Below are 26,507 nucleotides of genomic sequence, written 5' to 3' on the forward strand. Positions count from 1 at the left end.
AACCTGGTGACCACGGGGTTTCCAACCTGGGTCCTCTGTGTCCCCGTCCGACAATCTATCCATTACACCACCACCTGGTCAGGCCCAACAGTGTTTAGAGGGAGATTAGAGTTACAGATGCCTCAACTGAAAGAGAATAATTACTCATTGGATGGGTAGGGGTCTCTGGCGGCAGGGAAGAGGGCTGCTGTGCTCTCCTTCTATGGCATCGGCTGGGAGGGGGTGCTTCCTGGACAAACTCCAGCTGTGGCCATGTTGGCTCCGTCCCACTCCCTCTGCTCATGCCAAGGGCTGGTCATCCCTGTGCTTCTCCAGGGTAGTGACCGAGACAGCAGGGCTACCCGCTCTGGGCCATCCCTGCAGACGCATCCCTTTCCAGACACCTCCTCCAGGCAGGCTTGTCTCTGGAGCTGTCCATTTACCCTCCTGTCCTGTCCTGTCCCACAGTACTCTGACCCGGTCCAACCTCCCCCTCTCTCCACCTTCCCAGAGGTCAGCCCTGCACCTGGTTATTTCTGCTGTATCTCTGCTTTGTCCTGTCTGGTAACTGGCAAGGTTAGTGCCCCCTGCTGGTCAGAAGCGGGCGGTGCAAGCGGCTCACAGTGGAGGCCGGGAGAAACCCCTGTGTATACTGCTCCGCAGCCACTCTGGCCAAGACCACCAGGGTCGCACTGGCTCAGCAGTAACAGGGAGAGAACACGTGCCGCAGACCCAGCCGGACAATGGCCTCCTTGCCAAGGGCTCATTTGCTTTATGAACCCGCAAAGGATTTGAACAGACACATCTCCAAAGAGGACAAACAGGGGATGGGACGAACAGACATCCGAAAAAAAAATGCTCAACATCACTCATCACCAGAGAAACGTAAATCAAAGCCACAGGTTCTCCAGTGGGGTGATTTTTCCCCAAGAAAGTTTTGCAATCACCAGAGGCATTTTTGCCTGTTGTAACTGGGTGCTGCTGGCCTGTCCGGGGAGGCGGTCAGGGACGCTGTGAACTGACCGCGAGGGCACGTGGCAGCCTGGGCTGTATACTGTATGTAGAAGAAGGACTTGCCCGGCCCAGAATGTCGGGGGTCCCTCTTCCGAGCAGTCCTCCGTCATAGCCGCCGATACGGTCTCACTCACATCGGTAGTTTCTGCTCCTGTGTCTAAGCAGAGGACTCAACGAGTTCTATACACCTACCTTACATCTTTCCTTTGATCTCCGGGCTTGTTCATTTGATGATCTACTTGATATTTGCTCTTGGCCGTTTCCAAGGCACCCGAGGGCGTCATCGTCTGCGTTCCCCGTTCTCTGTCTCAATAATTGGCCCTTAGAACCATTCGGCCGAAATTCAGGATACACGGAGCTGTTCTCCTATTTCCCAGCTGCCGTTTAGAATCCATCCTGTGGCTTTATTCCTTGTCACACGACACAGCTCTCACATCCGGCAATAATTCTCCCTTCTCCGTAGTGAGCATCCACATGCCGGCTGCCCCTCCTCCCTTCTCTGGGACAGACAGACAGACAGACAGACAGATGGACACCCCGGCTCTCACAGAGTTGTCTTTTCTAAATGCAAATTTGACCCAGCTCTTCCCACCTTATGACCATTTAATGACAAAAGTCCTAGCTTCATTCGTATCTGGTGTTCCCTTTCCTGCTTTGCCGCAACTGTTTGATTCCCAGCGCCTCGCCGGGCTCCACCCTGAGCGTCGCCATTCCACCCCACGTCTGTTTTGGCCACTTGACTCTCTGCTCTTCTCGTATTTCATAATCCTTTCGACTCAGCGAAAGGCTCTTCTAACGAGGGGATCCTAAGAATGCAGCTAATCTCTTTATTAGAAATGTGCAAGAGAGCAGCCGCTGTCATGAAGAGCCCCTGTCAGGTTGTCGCGGTGGCGGTTCCGCTGTCAGCGGCAGGGGAGGGGGCGCTATTTAAAGCGCCTCTCGCTCGTAGATGACAAACACAAGCCAAACCGGGACTTCAGAGCTTGTTGCCCGATTAACTCATCCGCAGCCCCTGGAACATGGCCAGCTGTGTAACAGCGTTCTTGAAAATTTCTTTAAGGGATGATGAAAATGACCTCCCTTAGTTATATTTATCCAGTAATGATTCCTTCAAAAGGAAAGACAATATATTTAGTAGCAGGGAGCCAAGATGGGGGAGGGGGACAGTGAAAACATTCTCTCAAACACTGGTGTGAGGACCAAGCGTAGAATTAGAATTGAGAAGGACGCATTCGGAAGAATCGTGTAGTCCAAAATGGGGCCCTCTAAAAATGCCTCTATTTCTGTGCTTCTGTGAAATACTTGCTGAGCTTGTTAAATTGATTATATTGTTTATTTAAAAAAAAATAGTTGTATTTTAAAGTGTCACTGAAAGGAAGGGCTTTTTATAAATTAATATTTATCTGCATTCATTAAATTGAGATTCCATGAAGGCTTTATTGATTATATGAGATTTAGAATAACATAAATAAAATTACTGTTCTGGACTATATTTCTATACTTTGAATTTATAATCTGGACGTGGCTGGTGGCTCGCTCAGCTTATCCTATGGATGTCCCAGGTTCAACTCCCGGTCAGGGCACAAAGAAGAAGTGACCACGTGCTTCTTTCCTCCTCGCTCTCTTTCTTCTCTCCCTCTTCCCTACCCACAGCCAGTGGTTCGATTGGTTCGAGCATGGCTTCTCCCTGCCCTGAGAATAGCTTGGCTGATCTGATTGTGTCAGCCTCAGGTGCTAAAAATAGCTTGATACTTGAGGATCAGCCCTAGATGAGGTTGCTGGCTAGATCCCAGTCCGGGTGCATATGAGAGTCTGTCTCACTATTTCCCTCCTCTCACTTAAAGAAAAAAATTATGATCGTACTTCACCTAGCATTTAATACTTTATAACTAGTGTTTTTGAAAATGTTGTTTACAAAGTTGTTTTGTGATTAAGTTGCCTAGTTAGTGAAAACTGGGTACATGATCACAGAGTCAACTTCAAGAGATTCACCCTTTTGCCATTCCATTTCTTTCCCTTCAGAAAGACGATCTTCTTTGGTGTTTGCTTTTTTCTCTTGCTGTGCGTGTGTCTGTGTGCCTTTTTCTGATGGTTGACTGCGGACTGTAAGCTCACTGAGCAGAGGACTGTGAGTGATTCATCTATTTATCATCCAAACTAAAGCAGCCTGAACGTTCACGAAACACGAAACCGAGATCTTCAAAGCCTGAGAGCAGGAACCTATTACATTAGGTGACACTGAGAATTTCATCTCATTTACCTGAAGACACGCTTTTGTATCAATGATGACAGATATGGAAAAGACAAGCTGTATTATCTCCAAACTTGATTGTAGTTTTATTCATAATTAATATGCATTTAATAAATATGCATTCATTTCTTGTTTTGGAAACCCAGCATTAGTTACCCTGTTTTCTTGCATTGCATTGGTTTGTATTCCTTAAGCCTCCAAATTATCTGCATTTTCAGACGGAGACAGTGGCAGGGAAAAATACATATAAGACTATAATTGGTAGTAAAAGAACACAGTTGTGTCTATTAGCATGGAAATTACTGCTATTATGAGTATGGCGTTTCCTGAAATTGTACACTAACAGTTGGGTTATAATTTTAGTAGACAGTAACTATGGCTGCCTCTGAGTATTCATGAAAGGGACCAACTATTTATTTGAAAGATACGGCTTTTTACTTACAAGTGTGGCATGTTGACAAGCCTATCTGACACCGTGTACATATTTATTAGAAAACAAGGTTCCTGATTTACATGCTTTCCTCTGTTCGGACAAACCTGCATTTTCAGTGTGCTGAAGATTTATTTAAAAAGTTGCAGAGATGTCAGAAGAGGCTTTGCACTGCCACACACAGGGCCTGGACAGGTGTTGGCAAATCAGCCACCCTCGGCCACTTGTCTAAAAAGAACATTTTATTTTTTTGAACAACAATATTTTTAATGGTGAATTTTATTTCCCTATCAGTAGAGCATCTTGATTCCAAACACAATTCGGATTCTCTGAGCTGCTAATTGGCATCTATTCCTGCCAAAATGTCATCACTTAGGTTCGGTGGCTATATCTGTCTTGAAGTTCTTATGCCTTGCTGACCTCTAGGACATCAAAGCATTGTTTCTAGTGCTTCATTGAGAAAGTGATAAGTTATTTTAATAATTGTTGTCATATTAATTATGAAAATGAATCAGAAACACTTTTCTGACTTCACTAAGCATGTAAACAGATACTGTTAGTTAATTGTCTCTTTGTGGGAATGTCCATTTAGATTTTGCTTTAAACTGTAGATAAGTTATTAAACCAACTAATGATGGTCAAGCTTAACCTGTGGTGGTGCAGTGGATAAAGTGTTGATCTGGAACCCTGAGTTTGCCGGTTCAAAGCCCTGGGCTTGCCCAGTCAAGGCACATATGGGAGTTGATGCTTCCTACTCCTCCTTACTTCTCTCATTCTCTTTCTCTTTCTCCTTTTTCTAAAAATGTATAAATAAAATCTAAGAAAACAAACAAATAATTGGGTCTTAAATTTTATATATTATTTTGTTTATGCATAATAGGCAAGGGAAGTACAGATTCTGGAATGGTCAGGCTTTCAGAAATAAATCAAGGCAATAAACGGTCTGCAACTGAAGGATGGATAATTTAGATGTGTAAAATAAGTGGTATAAGAACAGAAATTTACTGAAAAGTCTCTAGGAAAAGAACATTCTTCCAAAATACAATTTGATTAAGACTATCTTTCTAAGAATAAAAGACATGTTCTAGGCCAAATAATGAAGCTGCTTAATTAAAAATAATAAAAAATTGCCCAGGAAAATCTCTAGGTCCCTCAATCAGCCCTTATTTGCTCTTCTGAGGACTTTCTGGGTAGGACGTGAGACTTTGGCTGAGTGTACCCCACACCTCATGATTATTATAACTCACTGAACCAAGGGTCTTCTTGATCCAAATTAGACCAATAAGTACCTTTCCCAAAGGAACTTGTAAGTTGGACACCAGGACCTTGAGCTAGCTGATGTCCAGTCTGGGCTCCTGTGGTGTTGATTGGAAGCAATGGGAGCTCTTAAGGAGTGACTGTGACTGTGCATAACAACCAAAGCCCAGCAGGTGGGAGGGGAGGGGAGCCAGGGAGCCCTGGGATTTCTGAAGGAATGAGAGAGCTGAGGCCCCAGGGAGGTCAGACAGAGTCCCCAAGGGGGTTCAGCAGGACTCACTACCTTAGAATTATATCGGGTACCTCGAAACAGTCCTAATAAGTCTGCCATTTCCCTTCCAAATTTAACTTGTTTGAGTGGCTTCTTTTCCTTGGGGCCAATGATTATTGATGAAGACTTTTCTTTAGTTTACTCAGTTTAATCATTCTCTTATCGTAGATCCAGCATATATTTGATTTGGGCAAATATATTATAAATTCATTTAAATTAAGATAATGTTGGGATTGATAAGGAAGTTTATAAATTATGTATATTAGAAATGCATCTATTCTAATGCCTTCATTGTACAGATAGATGTGAAAATTAGATATTGTTCAAAGAATCATACCAGACCATACAGAAAAGTGGAAGAAATATTTGGACTAAAGCAGAAATGGTAATAAGTATTAGGAAACTTGGGTATAACTCCAAGATTTTCAGCAAATTATTTTAAGTGATTTTTAGCTTATAAACAAAATACTGGATTAGAAAATGTGAATCCCTATAAATATTTTTCAATTATCTTATCAGTCTATGACATATGGACAGGTATTTCAAAATTACTTATAATTTTTTTTTCAGTTGACACCCATGTGGTCTTATTGGTGGTGAACTAGTAAATGTTTAACAACTGATCGTCTTTAAAAGGATGTGTGTACATACATACATAACTTTGGTGTAAATTTTATTGACATAAAGCATTTGTAGAACACATTTTTCAAATGATAATATAGTATGTGATATTCTTTATTGTCATTTTCATGTAGCCTAGCAGTTTTCAACCTTTTTCATTTCATGGCACACATAAACTAATTACCAAAAGTCTGCAGCACACCAAAAATATATATTTTTTCCAATATGCATAATTTTGATTCATCCACACTGGACAGCTAGTGTTGCACTGGCTGTTGCCATTCTTTTTTTTTTAATTTGAAAATCTAATGGAAAAGAGGTCAATGCCCCTGACTGAATAGTCAGGTGTTGCATGTTTTAACAATTCTTGAGACACACTGGTTGAAAATCACTGACAGGCTTGACCAGGCAGTGGCGCAGTGGATGGAGCGTCGGACTGGGATGCGGAAGACCCAGGTTCGAGACCCCAAGGTCGCCAGCTTGAGCGCGGGCTCATCAGGTTTGAGTAAAGCTCACCAGCTTGTACCCAAGGTCGTTGGCTTGAGCAAGGGGTTACTTGGTCTGCTGAAGGCCCACGGTCAAGGCACATATGAGAAAGCAATCAATGAATAACTAAGGTGTCGCAACGTGGAACGAAAACCTAATGATTGATGCTTCTTATCTCTCCATTCCTGTCTGTCTGTCCCTGTCTATCCCTCTCTCTGACTCTCTCTCTGTGTCTGTAAAAAAAAAAAAAAATCACTGATAGCCAATTGATTCTAATAGAATGTTTTTGTTGATTTTGCTGAAATTTGGTACCAGAAGCCAACTACTTGTGGTTGCAGTTGATGACAACTGTCATTCCAACATGTTCTTTGACATCTTCTTTAAATTAATAAGTGCAAAAAAGACAAACAATGAAGATGTATGTTGTTAATATGCTCATGCAACAGTGAAATGAATAGCTTCCTTCTTGAATAATAGTTTTCCAAAACTAAAAGTATATTTCCTCAAATTTTTATGCTAGCCTCCACGCAATGTCTACAGACACAATGCAATTTTACACTTAAATTGCTTTACAGATATTTCTGCACCACTTTCTGTAGTTTAGGCAATTTCTGTTTTATTTGGTTGAAACAATAATTCAAGGCCTGATCTGTAGAGTTTTCTAAATACTGTGATATAAATAGCCCCACTGTGGCTAATTTCAAGCTGCGACAGTGTGAAGGCGATGTTCAGGAGAGAAGCACAATGGCACAATATTACATAGTATTCCCATGACAGACACAAAGAACCTGCAAAATCTCAGCAGCAGTAAAAGGATTATGAAATAAAGCGTTTTGAGTATTTCTTAGTTTTGTTTCTAATGTAATTTAATTGTAATTTTATATACATTGATCTTAAAGTGATTTATGCATATTATAACTTGTTTACAAAATTCTTAGCAGTGGGCTCTCATGAGCCGTTAGGAGCTGCCTCCAGCACCCTTTGGGACTCGTCGTGTGTGATAAATAATGATTATAAGGTAAGACTTAAATGTATTAAGAAAGTCACATCTATGTGATATGGGAAGTATTACTGATCAAAGCATTTCACTGGTAAGAGTTTGGCACTTGTCTACATTCACGTAATATCTTCACAATACAACCTGACCACTCTCAGCTCTAGATGGAAGAGGGAAGAGGAGGAAGAGATTCCTCTGTATTAGGAAGATGGCCTGTGACTTGGGAATGACTTGAATGTAAGCAAGGACTTAGAGGCAGGGATAAGGGATATTCTAGTTGATTGGAATAGCAAGCATGAACTGGGGAGGAGACCCTAGAGGTCTAGGAACATGGGTTTAGTCATTGCCTGGAAGACAATGCCATCAGTGGAGATTTCTATCGGCTTTTAAAGGGTTTGGAGTTCATGAATGAACTGTGAGTGAACAGTGCCTTTGTCTTCAAAGAACTTCTAGCTTAAGGTAGCCTGAGGAACTCTACTTCTGCAGGCAAAAGCCAAACAGCCGGCTACAGGCACAAACAACCGGTGATCAAGTGCTGTGGAGGCAGGGGTGTTGGGGAATTAGGTTTTCAGAGGGATTGTGGAAGATGTCACTCGATGAACAGATATTGAAAATGCTTGACAGATAAATTTGATCAAAGAAGAGGGTTTAGCGTCATTAAAAGCAAATGGCAGAAGCAGGAAGTGTGCAAAGGGAAAGAAAGTGTTTCAAAGAAGTGTAACCAGCAGAAAGATAGAGGGGTTACAAGGGTCATGGCTGGATGCAGAAGCGGGAGATAGAGAGGAGTCAAACTGGAGGGTTGAGGAGTTCAGAGTCCATTCCGAGGGAAAGAGGCTATGCCTCTTTAAAACCTGAAGCAATCCGGCTTCTTCCAATAGTCAATTTGATGGCTACGTGTGGGAAGAGCCTAACGTCCAGGAAGGTACCCCAACGATCTAAATGAGACATGATGAGACCCAAGACACGGGCAGGAGCGGGCGGAGGAGACACCCTTAAACAGAAAGGCTCAGACTAAACCTACGCTGAGAGCTGACTTCTTGTTAGAAACGAGGAAGAGTGAGATTCACCCCAGAACGTCTCGTTTAGAGTACGTGGATGGTTGTGCCAGTTAGAGATACGGAAGAGAGAGGAGAGGCGAGGCTCCTCAGGAGAGGGCAGTCTACTGTCTGCGCTCATTCAGGGAGCTCTGGGCACCGGCTGGACAGGAAGATGGAAACTGGGTTGAGAAGCAGGTAAACAGCTGGGATACTCTAATGTCTATTCTGCCCAGTAGCGATGAGGGTAATGTCAGTGAAAACAACTGCTGAGCTGACAGGAAAAACAAACTGTGTCTCTCCTGTGTCCGCCAGGTCCTAGATGAAGACTGACGAGACACCCCAGTGTGGGAGCAGCGTGGGAGCAGTGTGGGAAGCTGGGCAGTAAGGACTGAGGATGAGAAGAGAGCTGGGAAGTAGAAACCCAGGCTCTCTCTCGAGTAAGTGAAATAACGGACCAAGACGACGGCGCTTGATCAAAAGACAGCACTGCTTCCCTCCACGGGGCGGACACGTCTGTGTCTTCAGTCCTTGGCGGACCTACCAATGACAATATTTTTGTGCAGGAACTGCCACTTCAGGTTGTACTTTCTGTGATGACGGTGACAGCCCTTTCTAAGATGAAAATGTAACAGGAAAACAGTGCATTCAAGCAAACACGTTCAGAAATGATAAATTATTAACCAGCGATTTCTTTGTAGCGCGTCGCGTCACCAAGAGTGACGATTGAGGCAGGATGCTTTTCGTAGACGTTTCAGTTAACTGAGGGGAAGTAGGAACCACTCCTAGGCAAAGGATCTCAGGTGAGGAGGGAAAAGACATGAAGTACTCACACCAAAGGGAAATGGTTCTCACCTTAACCAAGATCCTGTCACCTGTCCAGACGCAGGGAAGTCACACAGAAAGACACACAGCGACATCACTGAGCTGCCCAGGTGCAGACTCCTGAGGTAAATTTTCCAGTGGGCACACGGACAGGACCCTGGTCTATCGGAACACATACAGTACACGCTGGAGCAACTTCAGACTGGCCAAAAGATTATAGTTTCCATTTGACGTTTTTAATGTTAATGATGTAAAGAGAGAAAAAACGTCCAGCTGGAACCCTTTGGAATTTCTAATGTTCTAACTATGTGTATTTGCCCTTAAGACTTGAAAACTAGCCATCTATAAAGGTCTTGAATAATGTCATGCACATGGCCCAATAGCTGCCCATAGAGACTGTTTTTAATGCTATTCTGTGTTTTAGGCCTTTGTTGATCCATTGTCTTTTAAAATCCTAACACCGTGGTGAGAATTAATTTAATGAAGAACGTGCAAAAGGCACTAAGAATTTGGGAGGAATGAGTATTTGCAGTTCTCCAAATTCTAAGTACAGAAATAGTTGTATAGGTTACTGACTTTTATTTTTATTTCTTTTAGTTATTTAGTTATTTCTAAGTGATATCTTTATTGACACCCATGTGTTTCCTATACACATCCTTGTAGAGAATCATGTCTCGGGATCTCAGTGTACCTGAAAATGAAATTTTCAAACAAGTCATATGACGTATTAAAATTTAAGATGACACGAGAACATCCAAGCCAGGTAAACACGCACAATCTGTGCAGCCCGCTGGACTTATTCACTGACCAAACAACTTCCGGTGTTACAATGTACCTGGACTGAATTGATAGATTTGGCTGAGTGGTGATATGATGAGGTCAAGGCCGTTGACTGAGTTGTTTATAGTGCCCGGGAGGGGGGTACCGCACGCCAGGCAGGACCACCTGAGCGAGCGTTGAGCATCGGGACCGCTCAGGAGGCAGGGTGAGTGGGGCGGAAGCCGGGTGAGCGCCTTTTTTCTACAGCGGCGGGGAGCTGTAGATGAGGACAAAGTACATGATAAACAATAAACGAGAGAACAGGAAGCTCTGAGTGCGCTGGGTCCACGTGGCTGTAGTGTGAGCTTGCCTTTACTGGCCTGGTCAGAGTTTAAACTGCGACGTTGAAGTGGAATGGAAAAACCTAGTCTTAACTCAGCCCATCTCCGTCCTCGAAAGTGGTCAGATTTAATGAGCATAGGCTTGAGGGGTTTGGGACTTTGCAAAGTCCTTGGTATAACTCTGCTCACAAAAATGAGGGGATCAGGGCAGGTGCAGATACTCCAGTACTTTCAGCCTTTTATAGAGCGCATTTTCCCCAATAAAATAAGAGTTGGTTTTGCCTCTCATTTGCATAATCAAACAACTTTCTTTGACTTGTCTTTTGCTTTTCTGATGTTCTTAATTAAAAAAAAAACAAAACAAAAAACAAAAACCACTGCTTCTTTTTCTTTATCGCTTCATATTCATGTTGTAATATCCCCTCCTTTTCGTGAGCAGTCTATTTAAGTAGTGTTGCTATCACCAGTGCCCTGGTAACACAGGAAAACTAAGAGACCCGCAAAGCAAAAGAGTCGGCTCTAGCCTCCGCGAAGACAGGTGGCCAGTGCTCGGCAGGAAATTAGACCTCAGCCTCCAGGAGTTCAAGAGCAGGCTGCGTTTTCACCGAAAGGACTGGGAGTCACCTATTCTATCTACGAGACGTCGGGCAGCAGAACACATTCCAGGTGAAATTTACTTTCATAAATTCAGCTCCTTATATGTTGTCCAGCTAAAGCAATTAGTTGAAGCTGAACTCATATATATATATATATATATGAAGCTGGAAGGACATGCAACTGAGTGGAAATGAAGTCAAGGGCAAACCCACAACTATCTAAACTGTATGATCTAGTTTGGGGAACAAAACACTAGAAAATTAATGAGCTTTTACATAGTGCACTGAGGGATAAATACGTATAAGGCCATATGTGTTATCGTGATTTTAACTATTCCCAGTCATTTACCACCTCATTCCTGGAAGGGGATTATAGATCAGTGGCTTGTCGTGAATCTGCAAGACCTTTGTGCAGGAGTGGAAACAGAAACTCACTGATATCTTTGATGTGATCATGGGATTTCTCTTGGTGAATGATGTGACAGTCATCCATTCTGAACAAAGTCATTGAGAGCATTGACAGAGCTATAGGTTTTGTTTCTTTTTTTTTTAATTTTTTAAATTCATTTTAGAGAGGAGAGAGAAAGGGAGAGAGAGAGACAGAGAGAGAGAGAGAGGAGAGAGAGAAGGAGGGGAGGAGCTGGAAGCATCAACTCCCATATGTGTCTTGACCAGGCAAGCCCAGGGTTTCGAACCGGCGACCTCAGCATTTCCAGGTTGACGCTTTATCCACTGCACCACCACAGGTCAGGCAAAGACTTTATTTATTTATTCATTTTAGAGAGGAGAGAGAGAGAAGGGAGGAGCTGGAAGCATCAACTCCCATATGTGCCTTGACCAGGCAAGCCCAGGGTTTTGAACCAGCGACCTCAGCATTCCAGGTCGATGCTTTATCCACTGCGCCACCACAGGTCAGACCGACAGAGCTATAGGTTTTAACCAACTGTATAGCTTTGTTTTTGTTTTTCATCTGCCACAAAATAGCATGTCATATCATATGAGTACTTTTTTTTTATCCTGAATGAAAAAAAATAAATACAAGTGGAACCTGAGCAGAATGGTCCACAACCTCAGCCGACATTAGGCGAGGGGACAATTGTTGTTGTAAGCCAGTGATATTTTGCAGCGGTTGGTGAAAACCAAAAGTCCAGTAGTTCCGAAGTTGTTCAAGAAGTCAGTGGTGATGGACAGAGATTTGACTTGGGAAGTGAACACACAGTACAGTGTACTGAGGATGTGTTGTAGAATGGTGCCCCTGACCTGTATCATTTTGTTAGTGTCATCTCAATAAATTCAGTAATGAAAGAAGTGAAGCAGGTTTACATTAAAAAAAAGGACACGCTGTAGGCTTCCTGGCTGTGCTGTGAGCACAGTATAAACTACAACTGGAGAGTGAACTCTGGCCACCTGGTGCACGCAGTGCTGAAATTGTACATAATAATACAATGGGTAATGATGCCCTTACAATAACATGTCAGCCACAGACTGTACCTAAACTGCTTGTGTCTTTTAACAATAAGGGTCAGACATAAAACTGCCTCAGTTGTGCCTCTGTCATTAGCGGGATTGGAGGAAAACAAAGATCAATTCAGAAGAGAACTCACTAGTTAGCAAAGAGTGAAAGAGGAATGAGACAATCCAGACCGGTAACATCGCTCAGACTTGAATGACTCAGCTGTTTCTAATAGGCAACTGATGACTCATGCAACTTGGAAGCACTCTGAACAACTAAGACTGTTTAACAATAAACCTGAAGCAAAGACCAGATTCAGACAAGTGTCATGTTGCTCCTGGTTTAAACATCTGGATAGTTCACGGTAGCTACAAATAAATCCTTTCAGTTGAACAAAACATGTCACATATATACACACCCATACAAACAGACAAAGGGTGGCATCAGAGTGAAGACTGATGAAGTCAAAGTCATCTTAGAGCAGGGGAGAAAGGAGTAGGGGCTGGGCGGCTGTCTTAGAGAGAACAGTGGCCGTACCGGTCTGCGCCTGGAAGAGACTGGGATGAAACAGATGGAAATAAAGCTTGTAGGTAAAAGAGATGCACTGTCCAAAACACCTGCCAGTGTGGATGAATAGAGACTGTGACCATCTGAGATATATCCTAAACAGCTTCTGGAACTGAAAACTTCTACAACCACAAATGAAGGTATATCCTCCAAAACCATCTTCAAATACAACCAAGTTTAAATATAGAATGAATAAGGAAGAAGGGCCCAGAGGGTGGGACCGATTATATGAGGTATTTTTATGCATCTTGAAACATCTGGCCAATAGAATTCCAGAATTACTACAGACCATTCATTGCTACATGCCACTCATTTATCCTGTTTCTGAATAGCAGTATTGACTCTAGATAACTGATACCTCTTCCGGTTGGATTTTGGCACATCTTCTTTGGCAAGTGGACACGACTAAGAGGGGGTATGTTGTCCTTTGCATCACTTTTCTTATTTGTGTTGCTCTGCCCATTAAATGGGCTATATACCACTATGTCACCAAGCAACTGCAAAGCGTTCCTGTGGAAAGAATAAATGTCCCCACTGCATTGACCTGAACTTGTCCTCTTGACTACTTTGGGCCATAAGTATGTGAGCAGGGTCAATAGGCCAGCTGCTCAGGGCAGCTCTGTCAGTCATGCTGTACTGGCTCCAGGCTGCCATTACCTTGTGGTCTTGCTAGCTGTCTTGCTCTGTCTTCCTCTCCCAGAAGAACCATATCCTATAGAGGGTGCAGCTTCTCCAGACTCGGTCATGAAATTGGAAGGAATATAGGCCAGAAACGGAGCTGCCGCCAACTCAAAACACAGATGTAAAGAGAGCATAAATTAAACCTGTGGAGCTATTTTGGTCCTTTGTTTCTGCAGCAAAGATGACAAATAAAACAGTATTACAAAGAAACTGTTGGCTCTGAGGTACACTGCCGATTATATGAGGTATAATAAAATATTTCTTGAAGTACTAAGGGAATTCACAAATTAGTTTTCCATCTGGAATTTACAGGCTTCCAGATAGTCTCAGAAATAACAGAGAAAATAGTTGAGATGGATGAGTCTGAATGAACAGACCATTCTAGGGAAAGAGAGTCTCAAGTCAGCCTGGATTTGTGGTATTAAAAGCTGCACGGAGATGACGTCAGAGTAATGGCGGAGTAGGAAGCGATACCGATAAATCTCCCCCAAAACTCAACAAGATCTTCAACCAGAAACAGAAAAACCTATATTTGGAGCTTCCAGATTCTTCGCAATACACCCAAAGGTATGATTGAGTGAAAAATTGGCTAAATATATAACCAAACCCCGAAGGAAATAGGGAGTAAGAAATGCTCCGCCTTCCTCACTAACCTAAACAGGGCGGCTTTCTCTGGTAACTGTGAATATAGAAACTGAGGCGGGCAAAGGCGGTGAATAGATCCAGGCCCCCGCAGCAAAAACGGCTGAACCAAGCTGTGGCTCAGAGATCCAAGCCGAGGAAAATCTGATCCTGTGGCAACCCGGGCAATACAAGCTAACACTCGCGCCAAACCCAAACAAAGAAAGACAAGCGGAGCGGCCATTTTACCCGGTCTCCTGGTCGGTGCGCAGTTAGTGGAAGAGAGATTTCTTCCTAAGCCGCGGAAGTGGGTGCCCGTGTTGCCCCACGGAGAGGCAGGGTCAGAGGCCTTTCTGTGGGCTGAGGGCAGAGTCTCTGGGCAGCCCCAGCACCCTGGGAAAGCCACGCACGGGAGGGAGTGAGAACTAATCCCAACGGTGGAGATTTTCCGTGCTGGAGGCTGTTTCACTCAGAGGGAACCGCGGCCGGCCTCATATCCTGGTTTGCGCGCGCAGATAAGGAGTGAGCGATTCCTCCGAGTGCCTCGGCAGTGCGCGCCCGTGTTATCGCAGAGAGGGGCAGAGTCAGGGGCCTTTGTGTGGGCCAAAGCGGAATCTCGGGCCGCCCCAGCGCCTTGCAAAAGCCGCGCACGGGGACGGAGCGAGACTCAATTCCAACGCTGCAACTTTTCCCTGCGGTTGGGGGTTTCACTCAGAGCGTGAGACTGCTGGCCGGATATCCTGGTTGCAGACAGTGAGTGAGAGTTTCCTCCAAGCGCCCCGGAAGTGGGCGCCCGCTTGTGTTACCGGATAGAGTGGCAGAGCCAGAGGTCTTCGAGTGGGCGGAAAGCCCGCCTGATTATGCTAGCAGCTCTGACTGACTGAGCCTTACCCAGAGCCCTGTGCTGAGTGGAAATAGAGTGGGGAGTTGCCAGCAATTTGAGCCTCTTACTATCCAGGCAGAGGCAGCAGCAACCCCATACCTGGACTATCAGGCTACTAATTGAGGAAGGAAAGACTAGGAGAAAGGCTCCAGGAACACGGACTCTCTCACTGTCGGAGCCTATAAATGCTAATGAGCCTCGACTCCCAACGAGAATAAAGCACAATACATGACATTGCCATAGAGACTTATCAACTGCAAACCTCTACCTGAGCGTGCCAAAGGGGCAGAACCCGGGGTACAGAGTCACCGACCAGGAAGAGGGAGAGAAAAGAAAAAGCAAGAAGATAACCTCTCAAAATCAAGAATAATATGCAGACTTTATAACCTATCCCATTTTATTATATTTGTTCGTTTGTTTCTCTTATCTTCATTCTTGATACTTTTTTTTCCTCCTCCAATTTGGCCGATTAACTCTCTACCGGTCTTACTCTCTCCTCTCCTTGAACTACACTACCCATAAGTGTTACATCTCCCATTATCATTTCTCTTCTCTTCCTTTCTCTCTATGAGGGTTGCACTCCAAAACCCTTAACTCTCTCTCTCTCTCTCCTTTCTTTTTTCTTCTTTTAGTGGTTCCCTCTTTTTTTCTCTCTCTCTCTTTCTTTTCTCCCTCTATATTAGTTTCTTCCTTTCTCCTTTACATCTCCTCTCATTCAAACCTCAATAACAAACAAATTATCTTATCTGGGACTCAAACCTATGTTTGTGGCATTTTGGGGGGTTTTTACTTCACCTTTTTAACTCACTAGCAGTGCTCCCATCCCTGGCTCTCCATATTATCTAGTTCTTGTTCCACTAAATACAATAGTAAGTTTTTAATTTGTCCCCCCATTTTTCCATTTTCCTCTTATTCCTCTCATCATAACTCTTAGAAAACCAACACCTAAAAGCAAATCATTTTATTCTTGACCCAAATTTTTTCCTTATTTGCTTTTTGTGGGTCCATACGCTCTTTTTTTTTCTTTTTTCTTTTATTTTTTTTCCTTTTTTTTTTTTTTTCTTTCTCTCTTTTTTGCCCCTTTATTACTTTTCCCCAATTCAGGCCCTCCATCACAGGCATTGTTTGTTATAACTCACAGTCCACCACAAGATTTTCTCAAGAAAGAGGGGAGAGGAGAGGAGAGGAAAAAAAGAGAGGGGAAATAATTTCCTTTTTTAAAAATTTTTATTTTATTTTATTTTTCTTTATTTCATTATTAATTGTTTTTTAAAAAAACAACTCTTTTCGATTTGTTATTTTTTTATTTTTTTTTAACTTTTTATTCTTTATTAAATCACATTAATACTATCAACAAAACCACCCTCAGATGCCATTAAGGAAGAGAAAATCGAATATCATGGATACAAAAGAAAGAGAGGTAACACAGCTAGATGAGGAAAAATCTATGGAGAAAAAATTTAATATATTGGAAACCTTGGAGCTAAATGACAGAGAATTCAAGATAGAAATCCTAAAAATCCTCCGAGATATACAAGAAAACACAGAAAGGCAATATAGGGAAATCAGAAAACAACTCCATGAACACAAAGAATATATGTCCAAGGAAATTGAAACTATAAAAACAAATCAAACAGAGATGAAAAACTCAATTCACGAGCTGAAAAACGAAGTAACAAGCTTAGCTAATAGAACAGGTCAGATAGAAGAGAGGATTAGTGAAATAGAAGACAAGCAACTTGAGGCACAACAGAGAGAAGAAGAAAGAGACTCAAAAATTAAAAAAAATGAGATAGCCCTAAAAGAATTATCTGACTCCATCAAAAAGAATAACATAAGAATAATAGGTATATCAGAGGGAGAAGAGAGAGAAAATGGAATGGAGAACATACTTAAACAAATAATTGATGAGAACTTCCCAAGCCTGTGGAAAGAACTAAAGCCTCAAGTTCAAGAAGCAAACAGAACTCCAAGTTTTCTTAACCCCAACAAACCTACTCCAAGGCATATCATAATGAAATTGACACAAACCAACAGCAAAGAAAAAATTCTCAAGGCAGCCAGGGAAAAGAAGAATACAACATATAAAGGAAGGCCCATTAGATTATCATCAGATTTCTCAGCAGAAACTCTACAAGCTAGAAGAGAGTGGACCCCAATATTTAAAGTCCTGAAAGAGAGGAACTTTCAGCCACGAATACTATACCCATCAAAGCTATCCTTCAAATACGAAGGAGAAATAAAAACATTCACAGATACAGAAAAGATGAGGGAATTTATCATCAGAAAACCCCCACTCCAGGAATTACTAAAGGGGGTTCTCCAATCAGATACAAAGAACAAAAAAAAACAGAGCCACAAGTAAAAGCTCCAAGAAGAACACAATAAAACCAAATTTAAACTGTGACAACAACAAAAAGAAAGAGGGGGAGAAGACGGAGATTAACAGTAGCAAAGGACGATGGAGTGCAAAAGTACTCACAAAATAGTTCGCTACAATGAACAGGGTAGGGACCCTTTTCATTACTCAAAGGTAACCACCATTGAAAAAACCACCACAGAAGCACATGAGATAAAAAAGATAGCAACAGAGGAAAGATGTATGGAATACAACCAAATAAAAACAAAAGATAGAAAAACGAAAGAGAAGGATCAAACAAGACACAAAACTAACAGAAAGCAAGATATAAAATGGCAATAGGGAACTCACAAGTATCAATAATTACACTAAATGTAAATGGATTAAACTCACCAATAGAAAGGCACAGAGTAGCAGAATGGATTAAAAAAGAAAATCCAACTGTATGCTGCCTACAGGAAACTCATCTAAGTAACAAGGATAAAAACAAATTCAAAGTGAAAGGCTGGAAAACAATACTCCAAGCAAATAACATCCAAAAAAAAGCAGGTGTAGCAGTACTCATATCGGATAATGCTGACTACAAGACAGGAAAAGTACTTAGAGACAAAAATGGCCATTTCATAATGGCTAAGGGGACACTGAATCAAGAAGACATAACAATTCTTAATATATATGTACCAAACCAAGGAGCACCAAAATATATAAGACAGCTACTTATTGATCTTAAAACAAAAACTGACAAAAATACAATCATACTTGGAGACCTCAATACACCGCTGACGGCTCTAGATCGGTCATCCAAACAGAGAATCAACAAAGACATAGTGGCCTTAAACAAAACACTAGAGCACCTGGATATGATAGACATCTACAGGACATTTCATCCCAAAGTGACTGAGTATACATTTTTCTCCAGTGTACATGGATCATTCTCAAGAATTGACCATATGTTGGGCCACAAAAACAATATCAGCAAATTCAGAAAAATTGAAGTTGTACCAAGCATATTTTCTGATCATAAAGCCTTGAAACTAGAATTCAACTGCAAAAAAGAGGAAAAAAATCCCACAAAAATGTGGAAACTAAACAACATACTTTTAAAAAATGAATGGGTCAAAGAAGAAATAAGTGCAGAGATCAAAAGATATATACAGACTAATGAAAATGACAATACGACATATCAGAATCTATGGGATGCAGCAAAAGCAGTGATAAGAGGGAAGTTCATATCGCTTCAGGCATATATGAACAAACAAGAGAGAGCCCAAGTGAACCACTTAACTTCCCACCTTAAGGAACTAGAAAAAGAAGAACAAAGACAACCCAAAACCAGCCGAAGAAAGGAGATAATAAAAATCAGAGCAGAAATAAATGAATTAGAGAACAGAAAAACTATAGAAAAAATTAATAGAACAAGGAGCTGGTTCTTTGAAAAGATCAACAAAATTGACAAACCCTTGGCAAGACTTACCAAGGAAAAAAGAGAAAGAACTCATATAAACAAAATCCAAAATGAAAGAGGAGAAATCACCACGGACACCGTAGATATACAAAGAATTATTGTAGAATACTATGAAAAACTTTATGCCACTAAATTCAACAACCTAGAAGAAATGGATAAATTCCTAGAACAATACAACCTTCCTAGACTGAGTCAAGAAGAAGCAGAAAGCCTAAACAGACCTATCAGTAGAGAAGAAATAGAAAAAACCATTAAAAACCTCCCCAAAAATAAAAGTCCAGGCCCTGACGGCTATACCAGCGAATTTTATCAAACATTCAAAGAAGACTTGGTTCCTATTCTACTCAAAGTCTTCCAAAAAATTGAAGAAGAAGCAATACTTCCAAACACATTTTATGAGGCCAACATAACCCTCATCCCAAAACCAGGCAAGGATGGCACAAAAAAAGAAAACTACAGACCAATATCTCTAATGAATACAGATGCTAAAATACTAAACAAAATACTAGCAAATCGAATACAACAACATATTAAAAAAATAATACATCATGATCAAGTGGGATTCATCCCAGAATCTCAAGGATGGTTCAACATACGTAAAACGGTTAATGTAATACACCATATCAACAAAACGAAGAACAAAAACCACATGATCTTATCAATAGACGCAGAAAAGGCTTTCGATAAAATACAACACAATTTTATGTTTAAGACTCTCAACAAAATGGGTATAGAAGGAAAATATCTCAACATGATAAAGGCCATATATGATAAACCATCAGCTAACATCATATTAAATGGCACTAAACTGAAGGCTTTCCCCCTTAAATCAGGAACAAGACAGGGTTGTCCACTCTCTCCACTCTTATTTAATGTGGTACTAGAGGTTCTAGCCAGAGCAATCAGACAAGACAAAGAAATAAAAGGCATCCATATCGGAAAAGAAGAAGTAAAGGTATCACTTTTTGCAGATGATATGATCCTATACATCGAAAACCCCAAAGAATCCACAAAAAGACTACTAGAAACAATAAGCCAATACAGTAAGGTCGCAGGATACAAAATTAACATACAGAAGTCAATAGCCTTTCTATATGCCAACAATGAAACAACTGAGAAGGAACTCAAAAGAATAATCCCCTTCACGATTGCAACAAAAAAAATAAAATACTTAGGAATAAACATAACAAAGAATGTAAAGGACTTATATAATGAAAACTATAAACCATTGTTAAGGGAAATCGAAAAAGATATAATGAGATGGAAGAATATACCTTGTTCTTGGCTAGGAAGAATAAATATAATCAAGATGGCTATATTACCCAAAGCAATATACAAATTTAATGCAATTCCCATCAAACTTCCAATGACATTTTTTAAAGAAATAGAGCAAAAAATCATCAGATTTATATGGAACTATAAAAAACCCCGAATAGCCAAAGCAATCCTAAAGAAAAAGAATGAAGCTGGGGGCATAACAATACCTGACTTCAAACTCTATTATAGGGCCACGACAATCAAAACAGCATGGTATTGGCAGAAAAATAGACACTCAGACCAATGGAACAGAATAGAAAGTCCAGAAATAAAACCACATATATATAGTCAAATAATTTTTGATAAAGGGGCCAACAACACACAATGGAGAAAAGAAAGCCTCTTCAATAAATGGTGCTGGGAAAACTGGAAAGCCACATGCAAAAGAATGAAACTGGACTACAGTCTCTCCCCCTGTACAAAAATTAACTCAAAATGGATCAAAGATCTAAACATAAGACCTGAAACAATTAAGTACATAGAAGAAGACATAGGTACTCAACTCATGGACCTGGGTTTTAAAGAGCATTTTATGAATTTGACTCCAATGGCAAGAGAAGTGAAGGCAAAAATTAATGAATGGGACTACATCAGACTAAGAAGTTTTTGCTCAGCAAGGGAAACTGATAACAAAATAAACAGAAAGCCAACTAAATGGGAAATGATATTTTCAAACAACAGCTCAGATAAGGGCCTAATATCCAAAATATACAAAGAACTCATAAAACTCAACAACAAACAAACAAACAATCCAATAAAAAAATGGGAAGAGGATATGAATAGACACTTCTCCCAGGAAGAAATACAAATGGCCAACAGATATATGAAAAGATGCTCATCTTCTTTAGCTATTAGAGAAATGCAAATCAAAACGGCAATGAGATACCACCTCACACCTGTTCGATTAGCTGTTATTAGCAAGTCAGGTAATAGCAAATGTTGGAGAGGCTGTGGAGAAAAAGGAACCCTCATACACTGTTGGTGGGAATGTAAAGTAGTACAACCATTATGGAAGAATGTATGGTGGTTCCTCAAAAAACTGAAAATAGAACTACCTTATGACCCAGCAATCCCTCTACTGGGTATATATCCCCAAAACTCAGAAACATTGATACGTAAAGACACATGCAGCCCCATGTTTATTGCAGCATTGTTCACAGTGGCCAGGACATGGAAACAACCAAAAAGCCCATCAATAGATGACTGGATAAAGAAGATGTGGCACATATACACTATGGAATACTACTCAGCCATAAGAAATGATGACATCGGAACATTTACAGCAAAATGGTGGGATCTTGATAACATGATACGAAGCGAAATAAGTAAATCAGAAAAAAACAGGAACTGTATTATTCCATACGTAGGTGGGACATAATAGTGAAACTAAGAGACATTGATAAGAGTGTGGTGGTTACGGGGGGGAGGGGGGAATGGGAGAGGGATAGGGGGTGGGAGGGGCACAAAGAAAACAAGATAGAAGGTGACAGAGGACAATCTGACTTTGGGTGGTGGGTATGCAACATAATTGAACGACAAGATAACCTGGACTTGTTATCTTTGAATATATGTATCCTGATTTATTGATGTCATCCCATTAAAAAAATAAAATTATAAAAAAAAAAATAAATAAATAAATAAATAAAAGCTGCACGTGGAAAAGCAGCCTGCATATGCTCTTGAACAGGTGTGACTGTTGGCCAAGCCTTTCACCTTCTAGTTAATGGAAACATGTCCAAAGTATTTGGTCGGAATCCCAAACAATAAACGAATGATGCTGAATAGAGCAGAAGTGGAAGGACACGGTATGGTCGCTAGACAATGTAATTAAGCACTGACCCGCTCTGCTGAGTTCTTGTTCTGTGATTGCCCGGAGCGCCTGTGTAAAGACACAAAAGAGCATGGCTAGTTACAGAATGTTTACGACCTACCTTTAGAATGGCTTTCCATTAGAAAATTTACTCATCCTTCTTTAAAAATGTTACAGATGGGCTTTGTATACATTCAGATATTTCTATTTATCTCACCTTATTTTTAATCTGACACTTGTTTTGAAATAATAAGATTTTATAGTTTCCCTGTATTTTAAAACACATGAAGGCAAAAGAAAGAATTTTAAAAAACAAAATCAAAAAAGAAAGAAAAACAAACAGAATAGGAAGGCCATATACAAATATTATTCCATGTGACCCTGCTGCAGCCAGGAGGAGGAGGAAGAGGAGGAGGAAGAGGAGGAGGAGGAGGATGAGCAGGCGGAGTTTCAGCTTTCCAGGGTGAAATCCGAGACTCAGGAAGCTGACAGGACTTGACATATGACTGTGAAGATACATTAGCTAAATGGAGATGCTTACCTGTATGCAGGCTTCAGGGCCAGTATTCTTTCTTTAATATTAGTATTTTTTTCTCATATTAAAAATTATTTTCCTTCTGGGAATGGATTTTTCTCCTATCGTATTTGTCATTATTTTCATAATTTTCTTATTATCTCTCTTTTCCCCTCCCTCTCTTCTTCCCTTCTTCTCGTCAAGTGATTCCCTTCCTCTACATCCTTGGCTCTGGGCTGCTTGCTAAAGAAAACGATGAACAGAAGTTTTCTCTGTTTTCAGAAAACTTAAAGTCATTAGAATGGACTCAAAGCAACAAAGCAACAACCAGTGTGTCAGAGTCTATGAAACAAGTATGCATGCCTAGCTCCGGGGTGGCGTTTCAAATGTACAACCCCACATATATGGTGTTTGAGGCAGGCTTTTAGGGGGCAATGTCAGCCCAGCCATATCTTAATAGGATCTTAAAATAAATGGGCCAGGGATAAATGCAGTGCAAACCAAGAGAGCAGCAGGTGACAACACAAAGAAACCCAAAATAACGCGACATGGTCTATCCCGCAAGCCATTATGTGACCTAAATGTCTCCTGGAGAGAAGGCAGGCGTGGTGAGGGATTGGAGTGGAACTGTTGATGGCATCAGGTTATAAGGACCTTTGGGTTTGGTCTTGAAGGCAAAGGGGAACGTATAAATGACTAGATGACTGAAGGGTTGAGTCATTAATGACATGATCAGACTTCCTTCAGCAGTGTCAGTCTGGTAAGATGTGCCTCTTGGAGGAGGAGTGCAGGTTTCTTACAGTTGATCTCTCAGAAATATCATCTCCTGACTCTGCTGTGGCCACTCTTACAAGTGTAACCTAAGACTATACTTTCAGGGATCATTTCTATAGTTTGTTACAAGTGTAACCTATACATAACCCCATGTGTGTGTGTGTGTGTGGGGGGGGTGTTTTCTAAGTACAGCAAATTATTTTTTTAGAATAGAAATATTTTACACTACATATTGTTCATCAGAAATAAATTAAAAATAAGTACAGTTAAGGCTGAGTCCATCTTATAAGATTTCTTAAATGACTTTCAACAGGCTGAATGTCATCAAATTATTTTATATTTTATGTAGTGTATTTTCTTATTTTCTTTACATCACCATTTTTTTCCCTAATAAGTAGTCCTGCCTGAGCCTAACCTCCATGGTGACTTGAGAAGAGAATTCTTTAAGAGACCAAAAAAATTCTAGATATTTACATACAACAGCCCTCCAACCCACATCCATGGCAATACTTTCAGAGACCCCAATGGAAAACTGAAACCAGATAGAACCAAACCATATTTATAGCATGTTTTTCCTACACATACATACCTACCATATAGTTTAATTTATAGATTGGGCATAATAGGAGATTCATAACTATAATAATAAAATACAACAATGATAATAATATACTGTAATAGAAGATATGTAAATTCGTCTTTCTCAAAACATCTTATTTCATCGTTTGAGGATTCTTTCTTGCCATAGATCTCAGAAACCTCGATGTATAATTTTTTTCTTTGCCTGAGTCAAGAACTTTTACCTTTACACTTAAAGGAAGCCCTTGACTGCTTCTGGTAAATCCAAACAGCCAGCGCCACTAGACTTGCACTGTGGAGCTGTTATTCAGTAAAACAAGGGTGACGGGACACAAGAGCTCAGATACCCAAACAACTGATCCAATCACCAAAATGGGCTCTGCAGTGAGGAACAGGAAGGGTTGTCCACTGCGTGGAGATGTTGGACAAAGGGGTGACTCAGGTCCCACATGAGACACCGTGAATCAGGAATGGATTTTATCACACGACTCAAACAGTGTGCAGTTTAAAAACTTAAGAATTGTTTATTTCTGGAGATTTCCACTTGACATATGCACACCCTGGTTGACCATGGGTAACTGAGGCTGTCGAAAATGAAACCATGGGCCCTGGCCGGTTGGCTCAGTGGTAGAGCGTCAGCCTGGCGTGCAGAAGTCCCGGGTTTGATTCCCGGCCAGGGCACACAGGAGAAGCGTCCATCTGCTTCTCCACCCCTCCCCCTCTCCTTCCTCTCTGTCTCTCTCTTCCCCTCCCGCAGCCGAGGCTCCATTGGAGCAAAGATGGCCCGGGCGCTGGGGATGGCTCCTTGGCCTCTGCCCCAGGTGCTAGAGTGGCTCTGGTCGCAACGGAGTGATCCCCGGAGGGGCAAAGCATCACCCCCTGGTGGGCAGAGCATCGCCCCTGGTGGGCATGCCAGGTGGATCCCGGTGGGGCGCATGCGGGAGTCTGTCTGACTGTCTCTCCCCATTTCCAGCTTCAGAAAAATACAAAAAAAAAAAAAAAGAAAAGAAAAAGAAAATGAAACCATGGATGGAGGGAGTGTGGGTGGGGCTACCGTAGTATTTTCTTTGCCTGGCACTTGATTCTGCTGGTTTCTTAGTGTGTGTGTGAGCACAATTTTATCAACTTGGAATCCAGTTGGATTTCCTGGGGAAGACAGAAAGCCTTCCGTTCACAAACATTACATGGTAATATTTCTCCTTCACTAATACAAACATACACCACCTTATGAACCACTTGTAATCCTGAGCACGGAGTCTGCCACCAAGTGGCAGTTTAAAGATAAAGATACAGTGCACTATCTTACCCTGGTAGCTCCTTGAGGGGATAATAATGTGTTATTACAATACGCCCTGCTTTGACATAGACACATTAGGAAAAGAACTATCTGAAAGCTGGTGTAAAATGGTGGTTAAAGATACTGAGTAAATATGAGGATACATACTGGCCCTGGCCATTTGGCTCAGTGTGTAGAAGTCCCAGGTTCAATTCCCAGCCAGGACACACAGGGAATGCGGCTTCTCCACCCCTCCCCCTCTTCTCTCTCTCTCTCTCTCTCTCTCTCTCATCCCCTCAATCTCTCTCTTTCCCTCCTGTAGCCAAGGATCTATGGGAGCAAAGTTAGCCCAGGTGCTGAGGACAGCTCCATGGCCTCTGCCGCACATGTGCTAGAATGGCTCTGGTTGCAATGGAGCAACGCCCCAGATGGGCAGAGCATCGCCCCTTGGTGGGCATGCCGGGTGGATCCCGGTCTGGCACATGCTGGAATCTGTCTTTCTGCCTCCCTGCTTCTCACTTCAGGGGAAAAAAAAAATATATATATATATATATATTATATATGTGTGTGTATGTATGTATATATAATATACACACACAAATATACAATCTTAATAAAATTATAATATGCATACTCCCATGTAGCTTAGATTCCAAAAGTAGCATCTAAATTCAGAGGATAGTAAAGAATAGAAGAAACCTCTGTTTTAAGAACATCATGATATGGAAGAGAGATCTAAGGAGCAAGGATCACATCTATTTTAAATATTTAAAAAAAAATGTTTCTTTCACACGAATGATATAGCAACATCATCATTATTTGGATGAATATAAATAAGGGCTACATGTGTTATCATTTCAGCGGGATCACATTCACGCACTATGTGAAAGAAGACACTGAAATGCATTCTTTAGCCAACAGGAAGAAACAGATAAAACAGAGGGCTGTTCGCAATGCCACGGCACGTGTGCGGTTGAGTTCCATTTTAATTACAAGTCATTATTGTAATATAATTGCTGTGAACAGCTAGCAACTTTTCAGGGAAGTGATAGGAAAGGCCCAGGAGCTTCTGAAACTCATGATTTCTTAAGAGGAGAGAATGTGATTCTAAGAAAACCGTTTCCCCATTATTGGACAGTCCCCTGAAGCCTCACAGTCGCCCTCTTGCTCTCTGCCTGCCAGATTTTTTGCAGCTCGCCTTGTTTGCAGAAGTAAGTAGCAGCAGCATCTGTCTTCTCGTGAAACCTGTGAGACTTCTTTTCCATAATGCTCACTTTTTCAAGCCAATGTAAACTGACCAAAAAATTTATTTGATATTCAGTGATGCTTAGCCGAGGAATGAAAAAT

At 41.4% G+C, this 26,507-nt stretch overlaps 1 pseudogene; it reads left to right on the forward strand.

Annotated features, from left to right (window-relative positions):
* Positions 1 to 23,393: 23,393 nt before the first annotated feature.
* LOC136309687 (small nucleolar RNA U3) lies at positions 23,394 to 23,482 on the forward strand (annotated as a pseudogene).
* The last annotated feature ends 3,025 nt before the right edge of the window (positions 23,483 to 26,507 follow it).

This window comes from Saccopteryx bilineata, chromosome 6, assembly GCF_036850765.1.
Source record: "Saccopteryx bilineata isolate mSacBil1 chromosome 6, mSacBil1_pri_phased_curated, whole genome shotgun sequence".
Taxonomy (NCBI): Eukaryota; Metazoa; Chordata; class Mammalia; order Chiroptera; family Emballonuridae; genus Saccopteryx; species Saccopteryx bilineata.